The 15307-nt window shown below is 41.1% G+C and overlaps 1 protein-coding gene across 4 annotated transcripts in view; it reads left to right on the top strand.

Moving 5' to 3' along the window:
* The window catches only part of ROR2 (receptor tyrosine kinase like orphan receptor 2), a 216091-nt gene that overhangs the window by 71404 nt on the left and 129380 nt on the right, over nt 1-15307 (top strand). Inside the window, exon 1 of one of the 4 annotated variants that reach the window (XM_061625687.1) lies at nt 13613-13633. The exons of the other annotated variants lie outside the window; for them this stretch is intronic. The gene's annotated coding sequence lies outside the window, so the exon portion shown is untranslated. Of the gene's footprint in view, nt 1-13612; nt 13634-15307 lie in introns of those variants that run through there. 4 annotated transcript variants of the gene reach the window in all.

Here is a 15307-nt window from a genome sequence, read left to right on the forward strand (position 1 = left end):
AATAGCTGTATTGAACTGGAGTGCAGGGTCTTTTCCCCCCCCACGTCCTCCTGCAGCAAGACGTAGAGCATCCCGATGAAGTTGTGCATGCCGAAGATGGAGCCGTTACACCAGGTTTCTGGCGTTGTTGATGAGCAGGAGCCGCTGGAGCCAGTCAGCTCCGCCGCGGAGCACCCGCCCGGCCTGGAGCACGCGCTGCAGCCCCTTGTCCAAGGCCAGGTCAGCAGGCAGGCCCTGCACACGCAGCACCGGGCAGGCAGCACGCAGCTTGCCCTCCAGCTTGCCCAGGGCGCCGGCCGAGCGCGCCACTAGCAGCAGGGCCGAGCTGGGCGCCAGCCGCAGGGCCAGCAGGTGCACCAGGCTCCGGCCCAAGCCCCGGCCCAAGCCCCGCGAGGCACCCGTCACGATGTACATGGCTCGGCCCAGGCCGCCGCCGCCCGGCTCTGCCTCCATATCCGCACGTATCCTCACTTCCAGCCTCTCCTTCCTTCCTTCCTTCCTTCCTTCTTAGACAGATGGTATTAAATGCCATTAAAATGCCACCATATTAATTAGCAAATTAGCATATGCTGCTGAAGGAGATGTGATGATCTAGGGACATTCTTCTATATGTGGTGGAGTAGGCAGGTTAAACTAATGTATCGTTTAATATTGGATTTGTGGTACATAGATATCTGACCTGAAGAGAAGTTGTATGAATTTCACAGGGATACTGTGAAATTATGCTCTTCTAGTTAAACTGCTGATATAATAACTTGAAGGCTTTGTTGAGATTTATAATATGGTCCTTTAAGAATGCAACTAGAGTGGCAAGAGCAAATTGTAGTTCTATGTATACTTAATTGCATAAATTTCTAAGAACCAAAGAGTGTACATAAAACTATAGTTAGTTCGTGCCATTCTAGTACTATTAAAAGACATAATAGACCTAAACAATAAAGTATTTAAATTATTATTTAAAAACAGTCTGGCCAGAGCAGCATAATTTCTTAGTAGGATAGTTAGTGTGCCATGGTAAGCCATGGTAACCAATGTACTATGGCTTATCATGAATGAGCAGCGTGTTAGTGCATACTGCTCAATTACTCCATCCTGCCTAGAGTAGCAAAGCACGAGGCTTGGCTCTGCATTATGTGCAAACAAACATTCAGTGGGAGAGAAACAATTTGTGATAACTCTATTGCCTGACAAGAATAGTAAATGCTACCTTGCTGTAATTTAGAGTACTTTTCATCTGATGGCATATCTTTCCTGGTTTATCATTGGATATGTGTCACGTGTATTTCTGTAAATATATTGGGGCTGTTGAAGGGAATATAATGTCTGAAAGTATTCCTATTGACTTAAATAGTAAGCTGCTCAGCTTTGCTCTTCTATTTTGGCTTTCAGGCACTACCTCCTCTAAAAACAGCCAATTTTTAATCTCATAATAAAGGAGAGAAACAAAATAAGATCATTCAGTGGCAGTCAGCACTCAGGCAGATACTCAAATGCTAGCAGCAGAGTGGTAATTACTAGCTTTCAATACCCATTAGTTTCAAATTTAGGTTAATTTTTCTTTTGGGAAGGTTTCCCATGCCTTTTGGTTCAACAAAGCCACTATAGTTTATGATTGACAGGATGATTAATTTTTCAGCATTTTTGTGAAATGCACATAAATCAAAGGTGCCAAAACACTGGATGGCATTTTGTGTCTTAACTGTGGGCTGGAAAGTTGCTAGGAAACATGCAGTCATTGCTAAAACCACTTTTCTGCTGACTTCAAACCAGTTTGTGGTTTTGTAACGGCAGACTACAGGGAACCAAAAGATATCTGCCCTCTTCTACCCACCCTTTCCTAAATTACTGACTGCTTGATATGTATATATTTATGTAAGTATGACCACTATTCTTCTACCCAGCAAAAGAAGAAAGCAGTACTCAAAGTCAAAATACCTGATAGTGTAAAATTAGTTCCAAAGAGCTGTTGTACAGTATTGTCTTAATTCTGATTAGCAGCCAAGTAGTCTTGTGTGCTGGGATTTTTAGGAAATGTAAGTTATTTCTATAAATGAAAACTGAGTTGGTGTCCTTTGAAACAGGAAATGGGATGTTGGAATAGTTATAACAACTTGTGCCAAGAGCACCTGTCATCAATCTCTGTATTTCTTTTCACAGTGAAGATTTATTGAAGTAGGGGTTTGAGGAAATAGTCATCACAGTTACCTAAGTTGAGTGCATTGACAAATGTGAGCCTTAAGATTTCCTTCATTTTATTTCTTCTGCTTTATTGTACCATTTATTTTCAGCATTTCCCCCACCCCCAATTCATCCAGCATCTTTTCTTCATATCAACAATATGGATCTCCCCATCTTAATGCAGGGCTCTACAACACCGGTGCCTTGACTCATCATGTATTGAGTGCCTTTTGTGAGGCTCCCTAAGGCAGGGTTGTTCAGTACCACTCACGAAGTGCTAACTACCATTATAGACCTGGCCTCTTTGCTGGATGTGCTGGGAGGTCTAGTGGAGGAATCAGTCAGGAATGCCTTTTCCTACATTTGCTCTCTGAGTCACCAGAGATATTTCTTCCTCTTGGCTTTCCTAGCTTGATCTTCACCTTTTGCATATGATGTTAAGGTAGCTTTATGAGTAGTTAAGCAATCTTGCAAAGAAACAAATACATTGCAGTATAAATGAACATAACATAAAATACAACACTGCAGAAAGGAAGCTTTGTTGTTAAATACATATAACTGATAGGGAGTGATTGTGAGAGATGGGGTGAAGCCACAGTTGCTTGAAACAGCTACTGGCTCATGCAGATGATTTGAAAGCTTGCTCTAAGTATACTGTATTTGTGGTTCCCTTTGTAACCAGTGGCGCCAGGAATTGGTCCCAGAGTTTTTATTTTTTCCTTTAAAATGCTTCATATTTTATTACATTATTAAGTTTTAAGTGCTATTGTTCCATATTTGGATCATTAAAGGCTTTGAGGTATGCCTTCATGCTTATAAGAAGTATAGATGTCATCAGCATCCCAAGCAGTGTATGTTTTCTGTATCTTTATTTTAATGTTGTTCTTGACTCTCTGCCCAGGTTTGGGTTATTAGGTTTTCCTCTGCTAGAACAGAAATTAATCTAGTTTTCCCTCTTCAGTGCATAAAGGACCCTTTTTTTTAGCTCTAGTGAATTAAAGTTTTACTGTAGGCAACATAACTGCATATTAGACTTTTTTTTTTTTTAAAGTAGGAATAGTCAATTTGTTTTTATGAATGTCTTAATTGTAAAAAGGTGCTGTATGTAATTATGCATTATTTGGTTATATTTTGAACTGATTCACCTACTTTTTCAAATCTTTTGATGAGCAAGCTCCTTGCATATAACATTTTAAAAATACATAGTTCAGTTTGAAAACTACAGATCATTCATCTCTTTCTCTCAACTATTTTTTAAAAGTGTACGTCACTTTTTTCTGCTCAAAGTAGAACTTGGTGTAAACTGAAGCAGTGAATTTTACTTAGCTAGAGAGGAAGAGATTGAAATGGAAATTGTTCAAGCGTATGAAAAAGACTGAAATAGGTCGGTGTCTGGGGTACATTGGGGAATTTAAATACAAATGACATTAGATGTGAAAAGTCTGATAATGATTGACACATACCTTTGTAATAGTAATCAAAATAATCAGGGCCAGACTACATGTTAGCAATCACAGTTACCCCTTAAGGGCAAGATCCCCCCCCTCCCCAATAAATAGTCAATGTCAGGATTTGGACCCTGTTGCAGGAGCCTTTTGTTCTGCCTTCAGTCTTGATCTGGATCAGGCCTCCTGTGCCTTATATTAGCAGGTGTGGAGGGCCAGATTGAGATTGGGACTCCCATCAGGAACAAAGAGTTAAAGCCTCCTAATACCAGGTTCCCAGTATAGATTGGGCCCCTGAAATGGCTGTTTTCGAAATAAAAACCTTATAGTCAAGGACAAACCACATAAGCGATGTAACATGTAGTTTGGATCTCAGCATCATACAGAGACAAAGCAGAGGAAAGTCTTTTTAGAGAGATGCACTAAGGGTTCCATGTTTAATCAGCAGTGACAACAACAATCTTTTCCATCCACTGAGAGCACCCCCCCGGTAAATTATAGGCCTTATACATGTTTACTCTGTTTATTTTGTTATTGCATACTCACACGGTAAAAAAATGAACAACTTGAATTTATTCAAACTAGAGTGCACCACAAACCTTTGTGTTAGGGAGATTTTACATACAGTATGTATAAAAATGTATGGGATAAGAGTTGCATGGCTAAAATTAATTTATTCATGAAGCTGTATGTTCTATAGTGCTGCCCATTTCTATAAACTTTTCATTCTGAGCACTGGCCTTGGAACTATATCTTTTATATAGGAGTGTGTGTGTGTGGCTTCTCCAGCCTGATTACACAGAACCTGCTCTTTAGTTTTAGTTCTGTTGAAACATTTAATGGCCAAATGTTAGATGCCATATGGCATCTACACGTAGCAGTCTTCCCCACAAGATAACTTGCAGGAGGTTGTAAATTTCAGGAAGGGCAGGGGAAGAGGCTGCTTAATATTCTTCCCGCTCCCACACATTTTCACCACTCAAAATCAACCACAGCTGGGTTTCCATCAGCAGGGGGGAAAGTCTATATCTCTTTCCCCTGCTGGCAAATAAGCAGCTGGGGAGTGACAGGTATTTTGAGTGGAAAAATGGCAGTTAGGGAAAGGGTTAAGTAGTGCCATACCGCATTGCTGCTCTGCTCATGTTTCATTTCGCTAGGTTTTGTCCAACAAATAGTTTAGAGACAGTTACATGTGTCTAACATGTAGTTCCATGCATCTGGTCCATTATCCCACTGAAATGGAAGTATCCTACCACAGGATGTTCCTTGTAGCCAACCCCCCCCACTCATAGTTTTTAAGGAGTGCAAATTATACAACAATGAGAGTTGTATAATTTTTCACATTCCACAATGTTAAATTGAAAATACCCCTAATGCCATTCTGCTGCTTCCCATAAGCACATTTCAAAACAAAACCTTACAAAGCTTATAATCCTGAACTCAGAAACGCTTGCTTAACAACCCTATAAGTTTTCATGGCGATAAACACAACAGTCAGAGAGAATCGAGAGTTCAAAGTATAAAACAAGAGGAAAAAAATTCAGAACGCTTTTGGACTTTTTTCTGTCAGTGGTCTCATAATTTGTTGAATTTTTTTTAAAATCACCCATGGTCACAGAGTACCTATGCTTGGCTGATTTTTAATTAATTTAAGAAATTTACCATTGAAGTCTATTATAATGTTGTGCATGCCCAGTAAGAACCAACTGTCAGTGTTCTAAAAGCCAAACCAGCAGCTGTTTGGCTTGGCTAATTGGGCCACACCCACGCCAAACCTTTATTTCACTTTAGACAGTCATGTCTAAAGAATCCTGGTAAGTGTAGTTTGAGAAGGGTGTTGAGAGTTGTTAGGAGACTGCTATACCCCAGACAAATCTCCAGTGGCCAAAGTGGTTTAACAGTCAGCTCCTCTTCTGGTGATTGTAGCTCTGTGAGGGGAATAGGGCCTTTCCTAGCAATTCTCAGCACCCTTCACAGACTACACTTCCCAGGATTCTTTGAGAGAAGTCATGGCTGTCTAAAGTGGAATAAATCTCTGGTGTGTGTGTGGCCAGAGAAAGCTTTGATTTAAATTTGGGTGGAAGGCTACATGTGCCTGCCGTAGAATAAAAAGGTGTGGGGAACCCTGAAAAACAATGATACTGTTCACAAAGTTTTCCTTTTGGAAAGGAAAGGGGCTTTCCCTCTGACCAGTAACCACCCACCCATGCACCCAATCTCCTCTCCTCTCCCCTCCCGCCCTTCTCCTCTCCCAGGTCAGTTTCACCTATCCTAAGAATGATTGCAGAGGAGTAAATCCCATTGAACTCAAAAAGCATGCAAATTATCAAACGTGCCCTCCCCTCCTCTTCCCTCCTATTCCCTCCCTTTTGCCCCTTCCCTCCCCCTTCCTTCACCCCTCCCTCCCCATCCGTGTCCAATCCCTTCCTTCCCCTCCGTTCCTCCTTCCCTCTCTTGTTCCCTCCTCCTCCTCCTCCTCCTCCTCCATGATCAGTTTTACCTATTTTAAGCATGATTGCACAGGAACAAATCCCACTGAACTCAATAAGCATGCAAATGATCAATCCATTTTCAGCAAACTTTGACAGGATCCCATTTCTTACCTCCCAGATTAAAAAGCAGAGAATTCACTAATAGGCAAAAAAAATCTTATGGTTTAAAAACGTACCTATAGCCAACAGATATTTCTATCAAACTTTAAAAAGCAGGGAAATTGGGCAGCTATAGTGAATGCACCAGAGGAGCAGGAGACCTGACCTCCTCTCTTGAGATATTGTACTGCCCTACAAATTTGTCAAAATGCAAACACAATTTGGGTTGATCTTTCACAGTCCAATCCACTTCCTGTGTAGCTTGGAAGAATTTGGTAACATGTGCCTCTGAGCATATGGTGAGTGGTGGCAACACCTGCAGTCAGCCCAAATAACAGAAAGAAGACATGTGCTGTGATGATCTTGTTTTAGCAAGGAGGAAGCCACAATATTAAGACAGTTGATCAGATAGTCACTTTAAATATGTCTGATTTACTTTGCAATTTTTGTGAAATTTCCTATAGTACATTATTTTGTTTTGCTTCTGTTTCTGTCAATATGTGAAGTACAGAAACACTTTGCGAAATGTACACTAAAAAAACTCCAAAAATAATTGTGGAATAATGGCACTGACTATTCTGCAGAATAGTCTCCAGTGGACATAGGAGTGTCTCAGTTTGCACCAGATAAAACAGTGGGAGGTGAAATATATTCTAGCAAAATTTATTTATTTATTTATTTATTTAAAATTCTAGGTGTGCTCTATGTTTTTAATTGACCATGCCTATCTTGCCTTAATGAAGTGATTTAAACATAGCGGACTGAAAACATGAATCTTGGGAAGGTCAAGTTTGTCTTTTCCAACAGTAGATTCATTGCTTAAGTAGCAACATATTGTAATCAATCTGATTTTACATCAACCTGCAGTTTCAGATTCAACTGTTAATGCACCCAAACTAGAAATAGAACATAATCTCCAGTTTGAAACACAAAAGGCTGTCTTCACCATCATATGACACTGACCAATGAAAAGGCTTTGAAATTAATAAAAATAAATTTGACACAGATTTCTAGGATGCATAATGAAAGAAATATAATTTTCTAGGCTAGATTTGCTTTAGGAACAGTAACACAGGAAAGAAGCAAAGTAAGAAGAGTACAGTACCAACAAAAATGTAATTCTCCATCTTTGGAGATGGCAGGTGTTGCCACCACTCCCCATATGCTCAGAGGCACATGTTACCAAATTCTTCCAAGCTACACAGGAAGTGGATTGGACCGTGAAAGACCAACCCAAATTGTGTTTGCATTTTGACAAATGTGTAGGGCAGTACAATATCTCAGAGAGGAGGTCAGGTCTCCTGCTCCCCGGTGCATTCACTATATCTGCCCAATTTCCCTGCTTTTTAAAGTTTGACAGAAATATCTGTTGGCTATAGGTATGTTCATGAACCGCATTTTTTTTGCCTATTAGTGAATAATTATTATCCATAGAAGGATATCTTCATCCCCTGCTGCGTATAATGAAAGTTCCAATGTTTATTCCTTGTCTTTGTTATACATTTCCACTGTTTTCTAGCAAATTGGGAAAATATTTAATTACCGCATTAACGTCTTGGAACTTCTGTACCTTGGAATTGTTGGATGTTGTATCTGGCGCAAGCAGATGCCCAGGATGCAGAACAGTATAGTGACAGGCTTGATGCCAGTTGAAGCAATGAGCCGGACAAGCAATAAGTTTTAAGAGTCACTTTACTGACAATATATCACAAGCTCTCTCTGTACAAACTCCTCGACCCCCACACTCATAAGTGTCTGCTGGCCCTCTATATAGATAAGGCCAGCTGCCCGAGCCTAGGTTTCTTAGCAACGTGTCCTTGAAGATGGCTCGAGCTCTGCCAACTTTCGCTGCTAAGTCACGTAGCTCACTTGTGGAAATTTAACCTCTGCTTTCTCGGTTTAATAGCCAACAATCCCCCACCTTAAATTTCCACATTCAGCCAGTTACATTTCTCTTCCATTTACATGAGTTACATTTTACATGTCAGTACATTTACATCATTTGGTTTTATTCTTCTGATACATTTCCTTTTATTCCAGTTTACATCACTTTCATTTGTAATACAGTTACTCCATTGCAATCTCAGCATCATTTTCATTACATTTCATTGCTCTTCATGATTTCCATCATCCCACTTTTTCCAGTCATACCTACTTGATTTATCAGTTTTGAGAATTTGTCTTCACTTAGTGGTTTTGTCATAACGTCAGCCAGCATATCAGCAGTGTTACAATAAGTTAATTCCACAAACCCTTGTTTAATCATTTCTCTGACATGGTGATATTTGATGCTGATATGCTTGGTTCTCTTGGTGTGTGCTTCTGACTGAGCTAGCTTAATGCAGGTCTGATTGTCCTCATATATTTTGATTGGTTTGTCTATGCCTTTTCCAATTTCAAACAGTAGATGGTCGAACCAGGTAAGTTCGTTACAAACCAGAGACAACACTATATATTCAGCTTCTGAACTTGATGTTGCCACTATAGTTTGCCGCTTGCTGCACCAATCAATCACTGAATCATATAATAGAATGACAACACCAGTAGTAGACTTGCAGCTACTGGGATCGCCAGCATGATCCGCATCTACATAGCAGCACATACTCCCGTGTTTACTGTTGGACAACACTAGACCTTTACTGCTAGTACCTTGCAAATACCTCAGGACTCGTTTTATTCCTTGCCAATCTGTCTCAGTAGGCTGTTCTACTTTTCGACTTAAGATGCTAACAGCATTACAAATGTCAGGTCTTGTTACCTTAACAAGATATTGCAACTGTCCTATGATGTGTCTGTACCTAGCAGTGTTTTCACAAGCTGTCTCTGTGTTTTCTTGTTGAAATGATGTTGTCATGGGAGTCCCTATTGCCTTACATTCAGACATCCCACAACCTGCTAGTATTTGTTTTATCTTTCCTTCCTGTTTTAACACGAAACTCCCGTCTGAACCCCGTATGACCTCTGTACCTAAATAATGACTTACAGGTCCCAAACTTTTCGTTACCACATGTTGTTTCAGACTATTATGGAACTCTCTTTCGTCTTCCTCCTCATGGGACAAGTACAGGATGTCATCTACATAAACTAGGCAGTATGTGAGCCCCCCCTTTCTTTCTTTCACATACACACAGGGGTCTGCCACACAACGCTTGAAATTCATTGACTGCAGAACATCATCTAGTTTTTCGTTCCAACAGCGCGCACTCTGGCGCAGACCATACAGGGATTTCTGTAACTTGCAAACTAGACCTGGCTGTGTTTCACATCCGGGAGGCTGTTCCATAAAGATTTCTTCTTTCAACTCCCCATGTAAAAACGCCGTGCCAATGTCATAGTGGCTTACATGCATGTTTTCTATGGCAGCTATTTTTAGCAAAACCCTGATTGACTCATGTTTCACCACGGGAGCGAAAACTGCATCATAGTCCATCCCGAATTGCTGTGTAAAGCCCTTAGCTACTAGGCGTGCCCTATATCTTTGTATCTGTCCAGTACTCGACCGCTTACATTTAAATATCCACTTACACCCTATAGCTTTCTTCCCTGGGGGCAGAGGTACTAGCGTCCATGTGCCATTATTTCGCATTGCTTCCAGCTCCTCTTTCATCGCTGCATGCCATTCATTCTGTTCGGCTATGGGTAATTGTTTTATATCCCCGAGGCTTGAGGGTTCTTTTTCCTGCTCTGTTTTATAAGCCACGACATCAGCATCAATCACTGGCGTCTGTGCTTTCACTGACTGCGTCAGGTTAATCCCTATTGAACCTCTATGTGTCCTGTCTGTGTCTTTACTGAGGACTCTCAGCTGCATATAGAACAGTGACTTCTTCACTATCCCTTTCATGAATATTTTTCCCCTCTCATTACATGCACTGAACCCCTTTTGAACATCACTGTGAACCCCATTTCATTGAGTTTTGACACAGCCATAATGTTACATTCGATATCAGGAACAAACAGCACATCTGTCATAATGGTATTGAAACCTGCTAATTTCACTGTACCCCTACTTTTGATCTGTTTCTTAGATCCATCAGCCATTATTACATGATCCTCTACGTCACAAAATGTATGAAACATAGATTTATCTTTGATTATACTATTTGTTGCCCCACTGTCAATTGCCCATAAATCTTTACAGTTATTTCCCTGCTCATTGTTAATACATTGCTTATTCTTACTAGCATAGATCACCTGTACACATGGTTTTCTTCCTCTTCCTCTTCTTCTTGCTTCACAATTCCTTTGTAGATGTTGCCTGGAACCACAAAAATAACACGCTTTTTGTCCATACAGTCTCTCTTGTGCAGCTTTGTTGTTCTGTTTTTCCACGTTGTGTTTAGACTCAGTCTTTTCCTGCTTTGCCATTTCCTGCCTCCTTTGGAATTCTTGTAAAAGTTTGCCTTCTATATAATCCATATTGAGATTTGCATCGTCCATTGCTTCCAAAGAGCTCACCAGACTATCATAATTTGAATCTAGTGAAGCTAATGTGATATACACTTTTTGCGTTTGAGAATGTTCAATTTCACGTTCTGACAACTCAGTAAACAATCTGTTTATTTCCAACAAATGCTCTGACATGGTTGTATCTCCAGATAAGCGCATCTGATACAATCTTCTGGCAAGATATATTTTAGAACTGGCAGTCTTTCTCACATGAATATTTCTTAAAGTTTCCCAGGTTTCTTTTGCCGTTGTTGCATCACGCACGTGCAGTAATTGAGAATCATCAATCAACAATTAACGCCTTTGCCCTCTCATCCAGCCTTCTCCAATCTGCTGGAATTGGCACTACGGCGGGTGGGTCTTCTGCGATAGCTTTCCACAGGTCTTCTTTCACTAGAAAAGCCTGCATTCTCTGTTTCCAAGTGCCATAATTTTTCCCTGTCAGCCTTTCCAAGGGAATCCCGGCCGATAACATAACAGACATATTTTCGCTTTTCACAGTTCACCGCCTTTGTAATTAGAGCTTCTCACCTCTGTCCTTCAGTCAGTTATTCCCACGGCTCTCTCACAGCTTTCAGCTCAGCTTTCGGTTTCTCCGTCTTTCTGCTGTTTTACTCGTTGGTCTGCAGTTCTGGCTTTTCTCTGCCGCTTTTCTGCAATCCTCAGCACCAGGTAACCATCCTCTGCTACCACTTGTTGGATGTTGTATCTGGCGCAAGCAGATGCCCAGGATGCAGAACAGTATAGTGACAGGCTTGATGCCAGTTGAAGCAATGAGCCGGACAAGCAGTAAGTTTTAAGAGTCACTTTACTGACAATATATCACAAGCTCTCTCTGTACAAACTCCTCGACCCCCACACTCATAAGTGTCTGCTGGCCCTCTATATAGATAAGGCCAGCTGCCCGAGCCTAGGTTTCTTAGCAACGTGTCCTTGAAGATGGCTCGAGCTCTGCCAACTTTCACTGCTAAGTCACGTAGCTCACTTGTGGAAATTTAACCTCTGCTTTCTCGGTTTAATAGCCAACAGGAATTTTTATAGATCATCATCATCATCATCATCTTATTTGTATGCCGCCTTTCCACATAAAATAGTGCTCAAGGCGGCTTACAACAAGGTGAACAAAAATACATCTCAAAAACAATTGTAAAAACAATTTCCTAATAACAAAAAATAATAAAACAGTGACATAACAAATATAATAAGCAAAAACAACTTTTCAACATTATGAACATAATAAAACAATATTTAAAAACAAAGAAGTAACCATTAGCCCCTAAAGAAAACCATTTACTATATCTCCTACAAAACTTCATTATTCAGAGTGGAGGCTTGTTTTGTATCAGCCCAGTCTCTTTGTAAGCAGAGGTGTGGACTCCTCCCCTTCAACACAGGTGTAGGCTTCCAAAGTCATAGAAGAGGCAGGGCAGGTGGTCTCCCAGGCTGATAAATCAGCAGTGCTAGGCACCATGTGAACAGTTTACATAAAAATAAGAGGCTGATGCAATAATCTGGAAGAAGGCAGCCAGTATATTAGAACACCTTATTGCATTTTAACTGCCAGCAAAAAAAATAAATTCTTCATGTGCTCTCATTGTGGGATAGTATTTAGAATAGGAAGTTGGTGCTCTGTCTCTAGGTATACACAACTTTCTTCCCAAGGTATCTTTCTTTAAGCTTTCATTCAGACAGAGGAAAGGGAAGGTTTAAAAAAATTGCATGGAACCTTAAAATATTAGTGATAAAGAAGACCAGCAAGTAGAATTCTATTCATCCTGGAAAGGATAATATGTAATTGATAATTTTGGTATTGTATATATGTTAATACATGCAGAATTACTAGCATTTAAACTGGCCTGTAGATAACTGTTACTTCCAGTTGTAAAATATGGTATGAAGTCATACACCAGCAGTTAAAGACATTGAACAGGGCTTCTGAAGCAAACTGATGCAGCTTTTCTGCCAAAGGGGACCTTCAACTACTGGAGGAAAAGTGATAGTGCTCTGGAGGCCTCTAGTTGAATAGGTTTACCATTTTTGTGTTAATACTTTTGAGGCTGTGACTATTCATCTTGTAGCCTACAGAGTTGCTTAATTTACTTGTTATTGTTAGTGAAGTGTGACGTCTTAGTATAGTAGGAGTAAGGAAGGCAGAGGAAGATGGGGCTTTGTCATACTTTGGATGAATTTCTGGGGATAGGATTGATGCATGGACAGAGGGCAGTGTGAAAATAATCTTTCCCATGAGATGGTAATTGAGAAAAAGGTATTCTCCATAAACTTAGTTTGATGGATGATTCACTAATAAGCAAAAAACCTTGCAGTTTAAGAACGTACCCATAGCCCACAGCTATTCCAACAAACTTTAAAAAGCAGGGAAATTGGGCAGCTATAGTGAATGCACCAGGGGAGCAGGAGACCTGAACTCCTCTCTGAGATATTGTACTGCCCTACAAATTGGTCAAAATGCAAACACCATTTGGATTGGTCTTTCACAGTCCAATCCACTTGCTGTGTAGCTTGGAAGAATTTGGTAACATGTGCCTCTGAGCATATGGTGAGTGATGGCAACACTTGCCATCTCCAAAGATAGAGAATTATATTTTTGTATGTTTGCTGGTGTTCTTCTTACTTTGCTTCTTTCCTGTGTTATTAATGTTTCTACAGAGAATCTACACTAGAAAATTTTATTTCCCTCATTATTCATCCCAGAAATCTGTGTCAAATTTATTTTTATTAATTTCAAAGCCTTTTTATTGGTCAGTGTCATATGAAAGTGAAGACAGCCTTTTGTGTTTCAAACTGGAGGTTATGTTCTATTTCTATTTTGGGTGCATTAACAGTGGAATCTGGACCTGCAGTTTGATGAAAAATCTGATTGCAATATGTTGCTACTTCAGCAATGACTAGCTGTTGGAAAAAAGAGGATCCATGTTTTCATCCTGCTATGTTTAAACCACTTCATTTAAGGTAAGGTGGGCACAGTCAATTAAAAACATAGAGCACACCTAGCATTTTGCTAGAATATATTTCACCGAACACTGTTTTATCTTGTGCAAATTGAGACACTTCTGAGGTCCACTGGAGACTATTCCATCTTGTCTGGAGTAAGTTTCAGTTTGTTAGCTCACATCCAGCCCTTCACAGGCTCCAGGCACCGGTTTAGGATGAGCACTCCCTCCCTGCAATCAGGTGGTAGGGAGAGATAGAACTGAGTGTCATCAGCATATTGATGACATTGTACTCCAAATCTCCTGATGACCTCTCCCAGCAGTTTCATATAAATGTTAAAGAGCATGGGAGACAGAATGGAACCTTGCGGTACCCCACAGGCCAACGGCCAGGGGGTCAAGCAGTAGTCTCCCAGCACCACTTTCTGGGTCCTGTCTGTCAGGTAGGATTGGAGCCACCGTAAAACGGTGACTCCCAATCCCATCCCAGCTAGTCGGCCCAGAAGGATACCATGGTCAGTTGTATCAAAGGCCGCCGAGAGGTCCAGCAGCACCAACAGGGATGCACTCTCCCTGTCTGATGCCTGGCGTAGGTCATCAAGCAAGGTGACCAAGGCAGTCTCTGTCCCATGACCAGCCCTGAAGCCTGGTTGAAAAGGGTCTATATAGTCTGATTCATCCAGGAAAACTTGGAGCTGAGCAGCTACTACCCTCTTAATCACCTTGCCCAGAAAGGGGAGATTAGAGACTGGACAGAAGTTGGTAAGATCTGCAGGGTCTAACGAAGGCTTTTTTAACAAAGGTCTTATCACAACCTCCTTCAACAATGTTGGCATAGAACCTTCCTTTAGGGAGGTGTTAATTAAATATGCCAACCAGTCAGCCACCCCCCCCCTGGCAGATTTGATTAACCAGGATGGGCAAGGGTCAAAGGAACAAGTAGTGGCCCTTGATTCTCTCAGGTGTTACAAGCTGAAAAGTATCCATAGAAAAATGACCAGAGAAAGCTTCGGGGACATCTGGCACAACTGTAGTTAATGAGGAGTCCAAGTCAGTCCGAATGAGAGCAATTTTATCTGCAAAGTGCCTCGTGAACATGTCACAGCGAGCGACTGAGGGCTCAGTCTAATGTAGGGCCAGAGCCCGAAAGATCCCGGACCACCCGGAAAAGCAACGCTGGACGACACTGGGCAGACGCAATGGTGGCAGAGAAGTGCACTTTCGTTGCTGCCATCACCGCCACATGATAGGCTTGAGAATGAGCTCTAGCCTGTGTTTGATGGGAAGCGGACTGAGTGTTTCTCTATCGTTGCTCTAGCTGTTGTCCCTGCCGTTTCATCAGGCCCAAGGTTTAAATCAAGGTATATTATGGGCCTTCCTTGGTGGGAGAGAGCGCTTTGGAGCAATAGTGTCAATGAACTGTGAAGTAATGACAACAGAAGATTTATGCAACTTTACAGTTGACAATGAGGACATTGAACTTGTCAAGGATCAATACCTTGGCACAATCATTAACCAAAATGGAGACAATAGTCAAGAAATCAGAAGAAGGCTAGGACTGGGGAGGGCAGCTGTGAGAGAACGAGAAAAGGTCCTCAAATGTAAAGATGTATCACTGAACACTAAAGTCAGGATCATTCAGACCATGGTATTTCCGATCTCTGTGTATGGATGTGAAAGTTGGACAGTGAAA

The sequence above is a fragment of the Rhineura floridana genome, chromosome 1 (genome assembly GCF_030035675.1).
Source record: "Rhineura floridana isolate rRhiFlo1 chromosome 1, rRhiFlo1.hap2, whole genome shotgun sequence".
In the NCBI taxonomy this organism is placed as follows: Eukaryota; Metazoa; Chordata; class Lepidosauria; order Squamata; family Rhineuridae; genus Rhineura; species Rhineura floridana.